The sequence below is a fragment of the Rhinoderma darwinii genome, assembly GCF_050947455.1.
Source record: "Rhinoderma darwinii isolate aRhiDar2 chromosome 2 unlocalized genomic scaffold, aRhiDar2.hap1 SUPER_2_unloc_34, whole genome shotgun sequence".
In the NCBI taxonomy this organism is placed as follows: Eukaryota; Metazoa; Chordata; class Amphibia; order Anura; family Rhinodermatidae; genus Rhinoderma; species Rhinoderma darwinii.
In genome coordinates, this window is record NW_027461701.1 from 454,656 (window position 1) to 464,406 (window position 9,751).

Below are 9,751 nucleotides of genomic sequence, written 5' to 3' on the forward strand. Positions count from 1 at the left end.
TTAACTTATCTTTTGGCACTGCCAAATATCTAACAATTATTAACTCATAACTGCTCATACAAAGGAAAAATCTCATAGTGTACTGTCAGCCGATCACAAACAAACTAATGTTTCAGGTACTTTCCAAAGTGTACGTGTTCATTATCATAGTAAACAAAACGGCTTACTGAGCAAAGTACACTTCCTCACCATTTTTTTTTTAAAATAATATGTTAATAAGGTTTTTTCAACTGTAAACACTACACAAAGTTTACTAGCAAGGCGTCTGGGCATAAGCGCGCGCAGGGGTCTGATGATGATGGTGGTGTTGGGGAGTGGTACGGGGGCCCAAGCTGAATTCTTGCACTCGGGCCCATGAGCCTTTAGCTACGCCCCTGGGTCTTGTGGTGCCAAAACAGTGGAAACCCCCCAAAAGTGACACTATTTTGGAAACTAGACCCCTTGGGGAATTCATTGTAGTTTTCATGGGGTGCATGTGACTTTTTGCTCAGTTTTTGTTCTATTTTTAAGAGGCGTGGTGACTAAAAAACAGCAATTCTTCTATTGTTTTTTATTCTATTTTTTTTACAGCGTTCACCGTGCGCTATAAATGACATATTCACTTTATTCAGCATGGCGATACGATTACGGCGATACCAAATGTTTATAGGGTTTTTTATGTCTTATGGTGTTTGCACAATAAAATAATTTTTATTAAAAATCATTTACTTTTTGTGTTGCCTTATTCTAGGAGCCATACAGTTTTTGTCTTTTTTTCCATCAGGAAAGCCGTGTGAGGACTTGTTTTTGCGTAACGAACGGTAGTTTAGATCAGTACCATTTTTAGGTACATGCGACTTTTTGATCTCTTTTTATTCCATTTTTTGAGAAGTGAAGTGACCAAAAAACTGTGATTCTGGTATGGTTTATTATTATTTTCTTTTACGGCGTTCACCGCGCGGGATAAATAACGAAATACTTTTGTAGTTCAGGCCGTTACGGACGCGGCAATATCAATTATGTATAGTTTATTTGTTTATTTATTTATTTTTATTAATAATAAAAGACTGATAAGGGTAAAAGGGGGATTTTTACTTTTGTTACTTTTAAAACTTTTATTTTCTTATTTTTACACAACTTTTTTTTTACTTTTTAGCTGGATGCCATTGTTAGGCTTGTTAGGCGTCTGGTTGCTATAGCCACCATTGCCGGCCGCTATCGTGTAGCGGGCCGATGATGGCAGCTTAACCCCTAAGAAGCCGCTATCGCTATTGAAAGCGGCTTTCAAGGGGTTAAACAGCGGGGACACAGCGATCAGTCTCCGCAGAAGGAGCTGCGGCGACTGCTGTACGAGAAAGCAGCTGTTACAGCTCCTGTATGTGTCGGGAACACGGCCGAAATGGCCGTTCCTCCCGCGACATACTATTCCAGCGCTGAGCGCGAACGATGCACTTAGCACGAAGGAATAGTACGTCGCTGAGCGCGAAGGGGTTAAGCATCAGTTTCCTAAAATGTAATATTAGACTCCCTTTACAAGCGGAGACAATACAATTAAGCAAATATTTTCTTTACGTTTCCCAGTATATAATATGGTACAATAAATGGTGCCGTGAAAAAGTACAACTTGTCCTTCAAAAAACAATCCCTCATACGTTTTTTTTGGACCAAAAAATAAAAACTTATGGCTTCTGGAAGTTGGGGAGGAAAGAGCGAAAATGAAAAACCAAAAATAACTGTAAAAGTCAGGGGTTAAATATGAGGTTATAGGTAACATAAGTAATAATTCATGGCGTGATATATTTAGTAAAGTCCAGTTCATCTCATTCCACTGTTGGACAGGAATAGTTGGTACACTGAAACTTGTAGAATTTCTAATTCTCTGGATGTAGGGATATGAATCTTGGACAATATGGGTGTAAGTATTAAAGGGGTTCTCTGCAAATAAACCTTGATTACTCTAAAATAAAAAATGTTATACAACTTTATAATATCCTATGTGCTAAAATTTCTGTTTTAACTTTTGCTGTAATGGGATGAAAACACGGAGTGAAAACCCAAAGAAGCCAAATACTTCTCATGGATAGTAATATGCTACAATTGTATCCAGCCTAAGCAATCATCTGTAAACTAAACAGCATGGACTCTAAGGCCTCATGCACACGACTGTAATGGCTTTTATTCTACTCAAATACGGATCCCTAGTCATCCAAACTCATCTGCGACTCATTCGCATATAGGCACGCTGTCCGCAAATACGTACCGTCATGCATCCTTAGTTCATCCGCATTTACGGATCCGCAAAAAAAAAGAAATGGGAGTCTACAAATGATGTCACCACTATGTCGCAACCCCTTGAAAAGGTCACATGATCGCTCTGGCACCATTTTCTCTGGCATTTGTGCTTTGTGAGAGCTCTGATGGAATCCTCGGCTGATATAACTTTGGTTTCTGGCATTTCTTTCGTTGCGAGGATGCACTACCCACGTGTGGTTCATGCTCTCATGCTCTTCTGGACTGGCTCGTCTCTCGGCGATTCGGACAGTAAGCTATGCTGGAAGAAGAACCAAAGAGGAGGAGGAGGTACTGGGTTCACCCCATTGTCTCCCAACAGCCCAGAAAGGTGCATTTCCATACCCTGTATGCAGACCTGCGGCAGCACCCGGACAAGTTTCACAACTTCTGCTACATGTCGATTTCCAGCTTTGACCGACGGTGCATCTCGGAGGAACGGCTCATCGTTTCTCTCAGGTAAGAACACCAAATGTCCCTTTTGTCCATTGCTGCCATGTCACCTTGCTACAGGTAGTATAACCGTAGTTGTCCCCTGGGCCCATTGTCGCCATGTCTCCCTGCTACAAGTAGTATATAATTGTAGTTGTCCCCTGTGCACATTGCCGCCATGTCATAATGCTACAAGTAGTATATAACCGTAGTTGCCCCTGTGCCCATTGCCGCCATGTCACTCTGCTACAAGTACTATATAACCCTGGTTGTAGCCTTTGCCCATTGCCACCATGACACCCTGGTACTGCTAGCACTAATTATTATAAATATTTTTTTCACAGATTCCTGGCAACAGGGAACTCATTTGCATAACTGCATTTTGAATTTCCACTGGGGTGTTCCACCATTTCACAGATCATCTGTCTGACCCTGCGAAGTCATCTGGCAGCGACTGAGAGCGACGATGATGCCACAGCCCAAGGCACAAGACTGGTTTCGGATTGCCGAGGGCTTTTACCAACAATCACAGTTTGCCAACTGTGGTGGCGCACTGGATGGTAAACACATTAGTGTGAAGAAGCCACCTCACTCATGGTACCTATATTTCAATTACAAGCAGTATTTATTGGTGATGCTGTTCGCCTTGGCTGACAGCAACTACCAGTTTGTAATTGTAGATATAGGGGCCTATGGGAGCTCTTCAGATGCTGGCATCTTCAGGGCTTCCAGAATGGGTGAACGGCTTCAGTCCAAACAGCTCCCCCTTCCAGAACCGAGACAACTACCTGGATCTACTGGACCTCCTGCCCCATTTCTCATCGGGGCAGATGAAGGATTTGGACCATATATTCTACGTACAGCACACGTCCGGTACTGATGGGAAGAAAGAGCTGGCTCAGAAGCTGAGCCTGCGTCATCAGTCGTGGGTGTTAGCCTAATCGGCTTGCTGTCAGTGAACGACTGACTGTTTTAATACATTGCTCTACATAGGTAGTGCTATGTGTTAGAAAATAAATCAGAAATTATACCTTCAAGTCCCATAGTGGGTCTAAAAATAAATGTAAAAAAAGTTGTAAAAAATAAAATAAAAGTTTCAAGTAATAAAATAAAACACAATAGCCTATTTTCCCTTATTAAGTCCTTTATTATTGAAAAAATATATAAACCATACATATTTTGTATCGCCGCGTCCGTAACGGCCTGAACTATAAAAATATTATGTTATTTATTCTATGTGGTGAATGGCGTAAAAATTTTTACATAAAGAACAATGCCAGAATTGCTTTTTTTTGGTCACTTTGCCTACCAAAAATTGGAATAAAAAGTGATAAAAAAGTCGCATATATGCAAAAATTATATGAAAACTATAAAAACTATAGCTCAGCTTGCAAAAAACAAGCCCTCATATAGCTCCATCAACGAAAAATTAAAACGTTATGGCTCTCAGAACATGGTGACAGAAAAAATATTTTTACTAAACTAACTTATTTTGCAAAAAGTTGTAAAACAGAAAAAAAGTGCTATAAATTTGGTATCGCCGGAATCGTACTGACCCGCACAATAAACGTAACATGTAATTTATAATGCATGGTGAACGCTGCATAAAAAAAAAATAGAAAACTCTGCAGAGAATTGCTGTTTTTTGGTCACCTTGCCTCCCAAAAATAGGATAAAAAGTGTTAAAAAAGTCTCATGTACCTCAAAATGGTAGCAGTAAAAATGACAGCTGGTCCCGCAACAAAACAGCCCTCATCCACTACGTCTATAATAAAAATAAAATAAAATTAGGGAACCAGGAGTGTGAGGGCCCAAACATATCTTCTGGAAGCGAGGACACCTGCATTATACCAGAACACTTCCCAGCAAAATTCCCCAAACTGCAGAGGTGCAGAGTGTGTACCAAAATGGGGATAAGACATTACACCATTTATCAGTGCGACACTAGCCTGTGCATAAAAGATTACTTGACAGCGTAACACGCATCTATGGATTATTGTTTTTTTCTTTTTTACCCAATTATTATGCCCTGATGTACTCCGCACAGCTTTCATGTACCCCCACGTTATAAACTGAAACACCAGTAATACTCCAAACAAAACTACTACCAAGAAAACTCCAAATGGGCGCTCCCTCCCTTCTGAGCCCTACAGTGTGCCCAAAAAGCAGTTTACTTACACAAATATACACGGGAGAACCCTTTTAACAATTTTTGGGTTGTGTGTCTCCAGTGGCACAAGCTGGGCACAACATATTTGCCACTGAAATGGCATATCTAGGGAAAAATTGCAATTTTACTTTGCACCATTTGTAGCGCATTAATTTATAGAAAAGACCTGTGGGTAAAAATGCTCACTACTTTACTACTTTGTAAATCGCCAAATTAGGCCTCAATTTTGCATTGTACTCTTTCTGTCCTGAACTCTGTCGAATGTCCAAGGAAAAGATTAGGGCCAGATGGAAGATATTTCTAAATCTGGGAATCACAGCATAATAGTTAGAGAGCTGTCTTTTCATGGTGGCACAAGCTGGGTACCACATATTGGCATAGCTATAGAAAAATTACCATTTTCACTCTGCAACATTGAGTGTACACTAATTTCTGGAAAACACCTGCAGGGCTAACATGCTGACTACATCACTAGGTGAATAACTTGAGGGGTGTCATTTCCAAAATGAGGTCACTTCTTGTGGGTTTCCACTGTTTTGGTACCATAGAGGCTTTGCAAATGCGACATAGCGCCCGAAACCAATCCAGCAAAATCTGCACTCCAAAAGCCAAATGGCGCTCCTTCACTTCTCAGCCCTACCATGTACCCAAACAGTAGTTTATTACCACATATTAGGTATTGCCATATTCGGGAGAACTTGCTTTACAAATGTTGAGGTGTTTTTTCTCCATTTTTCGTTAAGAAAATAAAAATGTTGCGCTAAATCTAAGTCTTATTGGAAAAAAATGAAATTTTTATTTTCACTGCCCAATTCTAATAAAATCTATAAAAGTCCTCTGGGGTCAAAATGCTCACTACAACCCTAGATAAAATCGTCAAGGGGTATAGCTTCCAAAATGGAGTCACTTTTGGGAAGTTTCCAAAGTTTTGGTCCCACAGGGGCTTTGGAAAAGCAACATGGTCCCAAGAAAACAATCCAGCAAAATCTGCGCTACAAAAGCCAAATCGCACACCTTCCCTTCTGAGCCCTGCTGTCTGTCCAAACAGCAGTTTATTACCACCTATGGGGTATTTACATACTCTGGAGAAGTTGTTTTACAAATCTTGGGGGCTTTTTCTTCTTTATTCCTTGTGGAAATTGGTTTTTTTTCAGCGAAAATGACATCTTATTGGAAAAAAATGTAGTTTTTCATTTTCACGTCCAAATTTTAACAAAATCTATCAAGCACCTTTGGGGTAAAAATGCTAGATGAATTTCTCAAGGCGTGTAGTTTCCCAAATGAAGTCACTTTTGGGAAGTTTCCATTGTACTGTTACCTTAAGGGGCTTTGCAAATGCGACATGGCACCAAGAAACCAATCCAGCAAAATCTGGACTCCAAAAGCCAAATGGCGCTTCTTCCCTTCTGAGCCCTGCCATGTGCCCAAACTGCAGTTTATGACGACATATGGGGTATTTCCATACTCTGGAGAAGTTGCTTTACAAATGTTGGTGGCTTTTTCTTCTTTATTCCTTGCGGAAATTGATTTTCTTTTTCGCTAAACAATCTTATTGGAAAATAATAAGCATTTTTTATTTTGACATACAAATTCTAATAAAATCTGTGGGGTCAAAATGCTCACTATATGCCGAGATGAATTCCTTGTTGGGTTTAGGTTCCAAAATGGGGACTTTTTTGGGGTGTTTCCGTTTTTTTGGCATCGCACCTCTTCAAACCTGACATGGTGCCTAAAATATAATCTAATAAAAAGAAGGCCCCAAGATCCTCTAGGCACTACATTGCTTCTCAGGCCTGTGCTTCAGTAAATTAGCACACTAAAAACTGCAGAATCTGGGCAATAAATATTAAGTTGTGTTTATCTCGTAAAACCTTCCGTGTTACAGAGAAAAAAGGATTAAAAATTTATTTCTGCAAAAAAACCTGAAATTTGTAAATTTCACCCCTACGTTGCTCTAATTCTTGTGAAAGGTCTGTAGAGTTAAGAAACTCTCTAAATGCTGTTTTGAATACTTTGAGGGGTACTGTTTTTAAAATGGAGTGCTTTATGGGGGTTTGTATTGTATGGGCCCCTCAAAGCCACTTCAGAACTGAACTGGTCCCTGTAAAAACAGCCTTTTGAAATTTGTGAGAATGTCTGCTAAAGTTCTAAGCCTTGTAACGTCCTAGAAAAATAAAAGGATGTTCAAAAATCTATGCCAATCTAAAATAGAGATATCGGAAATGTTAATTAGTAACTATTTTGTGTGGTATAACCATATGTATTACAAACAGATACATAGAAATTTGTAAAAATGCTAATTTTTCGCACAATTTTTGGTGTTTTTCACAAATAAATACTGAATGTATCTACCAAGTTTTACCAGTAACAAAGTCCAATGTGTCACGAGAGAAGAATCTTACAATCGCTTGGATAGGTAAAAGCATACAAACATTTGCTAAAATAGACATGTTTAGAGGATTGACATGTCCTCATTAAATCCAGTGACTCACAGGTGACGTCTTCGCTGATTGTAGACGTTCTCTTTCCTTTTCTTCCCTTTCCAGCCAAGATTGTTATGACGACTTGCCATAATAAATGCAGAGTCTGCTGCCCAGACTATTTTAGCCTATTGCTTCTGCAGCAATTCCCAGCATTTTAAGTAACAAGAATAAACTCAGACCCCAGACCAAACACCAAAATTAATTCATACCCCAGACCAGACCCCTATATAAATTCAGAATTTAAACAGGACTCCTATATAAATTAAGATTCCAAACCTTACCGCTTTTATAATCCAATTCCTAACAAGACCCCTTAATTTTAATGGGACAGGGGTGCAATACCATGCACAGCCACTAGAAATGTAACAGCACGTGCTAATACGAACGAGAAGTTAAACCATGAAAACAATGAAGAGGCTGCAGCTCTCATACAAGGGTTGCAGACCCTTCAAATAGCTGATCGGCGAGGGTGACAAGAGTCGAACCCACCCCACTCTAATATTGACAGCCTATCCTAAGTACAGGCCATCAGTTTTAAAAACCCAGATAACCCCTTTGAATAATAAAATTCCTGCTTTCTGCAGCTGTCTCTGTGTACTGTTTGCTGTATATAAATTTATATAACTTCCACTTAGTGCAATGCAACATGCAGTAAATCCATATACAGAAAGCTGCCCTAGTTGTACCTGCAGGCACCCAGAATTTTATTATTTCAATAAAGCTGTGTAAAGGGAAGCAGGGAATAAACTCTCTATCAGAAAAACGGAGCTTGGCTTAGAAAGATAATTGGTGCATTTCTGGGATCACATATAACACCGCTAACTTGAGAAATATAGAAACATTTATACCCGATAAACATTATTATGACAAATTATTCACTTAATTAATGACTAATAAAAGAAACTCATTGAACCTTCTACATGCTGTGGATTTCTCAGGTATTAATGGGTTTCATACATACTGTAGTTATATGAGGTTCACTGGCAACCATTGGATGATGAGGACATGAGACATTTGTAAATCACTTAAGCATTTCTTGATGTCGATCCCTGTCTTTACAGTTTACCTAATGGGCCAGCAATGGTTTTAGGAGTGACCCGGATTAAGGAACCAGGCAGGAATTCTTTGGTCCTCTTGACTTCAAATGCTGCAGAGAATGTGGTATCCATAAAATTATCATGCAGCCATTTTTCATGAATACATCTGGGTGTTGGTCTTCTACCCCCTCTGGGAGGCCTATGATTAGAGATGAGCGAACTTATCAAAAGTTCGGTTCGGCTAGTTCGCCAAATTTCACTAAAAAGTTCGATTCGGACCGAACCTGTTATTTCCGTGCGCCGATCATAGTACTGTCCAGGGTGCTGATAGAGTTAATGGGCTGCACTAACTCTTTCAGCAACCTTGACAGTACATGAAATGTAATAAAAAAATAAATAATACGTTCATACTTACTTTCCTCCTGTCCGGCCTCCAGCGATGACGTTCCATCCATGTGAGCAGAGTTCACAGCAGCACAGAATCTGCACGCTCCTCTCCTGAAATATTCTGTGCTGCTGTGAACTCTGCTCTTACCATTACGTAGCTCAGTCTGTTACCTCTCCTCCACTCCTGTCCTCAAGAACACCTTCACATGATTGGCAAGTCACCACCCCGCACAAGATCTGCACGCTCATCTCCTGAAATACTCTGTGCTGCTGTGAACTCTGCTCTTACCATTACGTGGTGACTTGCCAATCATGTGAAGGTGTTATTGAGGACAGTAGTGGAGGAGAGGTAACAGACTGAGAGCTACGTAATGGTAAGAGCAGAGTTCACAGCAGCACTGAATCTGCACGCTCCTCTCCTGAAATACTCTGTGCTGCTGCGAACTCTGTTCTTACCATTACGTAGCTCAGTCTGTTACCTCTCCTCCACTCCTGTCCTCAATAAAACCTTCACATGATTGGCAAGTCACCACCGCGCACAAGATCCGCATGCTCATCTCCTGAAATACTCTGTGCTGCTGTGAACTCTGCTCTTACCCTTACGTGGTGACTTGCCAATCATGAAGGTGTTATTGAGGACAGTAGTGGAGGAATCGAAAGGAATAAAGGAGAAAAATCACCCCAGCAGTTGTAAAACAATTTCTCCTGATTACGTAAATACCCCATATGTGGTAATAAACTGCTGTTTGGACCCACACCAGGGCTTAGAAGGGAAGGGGCACCATTTGGCTTTTGGAGCTCAACTTTAGCTAGAATAGTTTTTGGGTGTCATGTCGAATTTGCAAAGCCCCTGAGGTACTAAAACCATGGAAACCGCCCAAAAGTAACCCCATTTGGGAAACGACACCACTTAAGGAATCTATCTAGGGGTATAGTGAGCATTTAGGCCCCACACGTCTTTTGCAGAATTTATT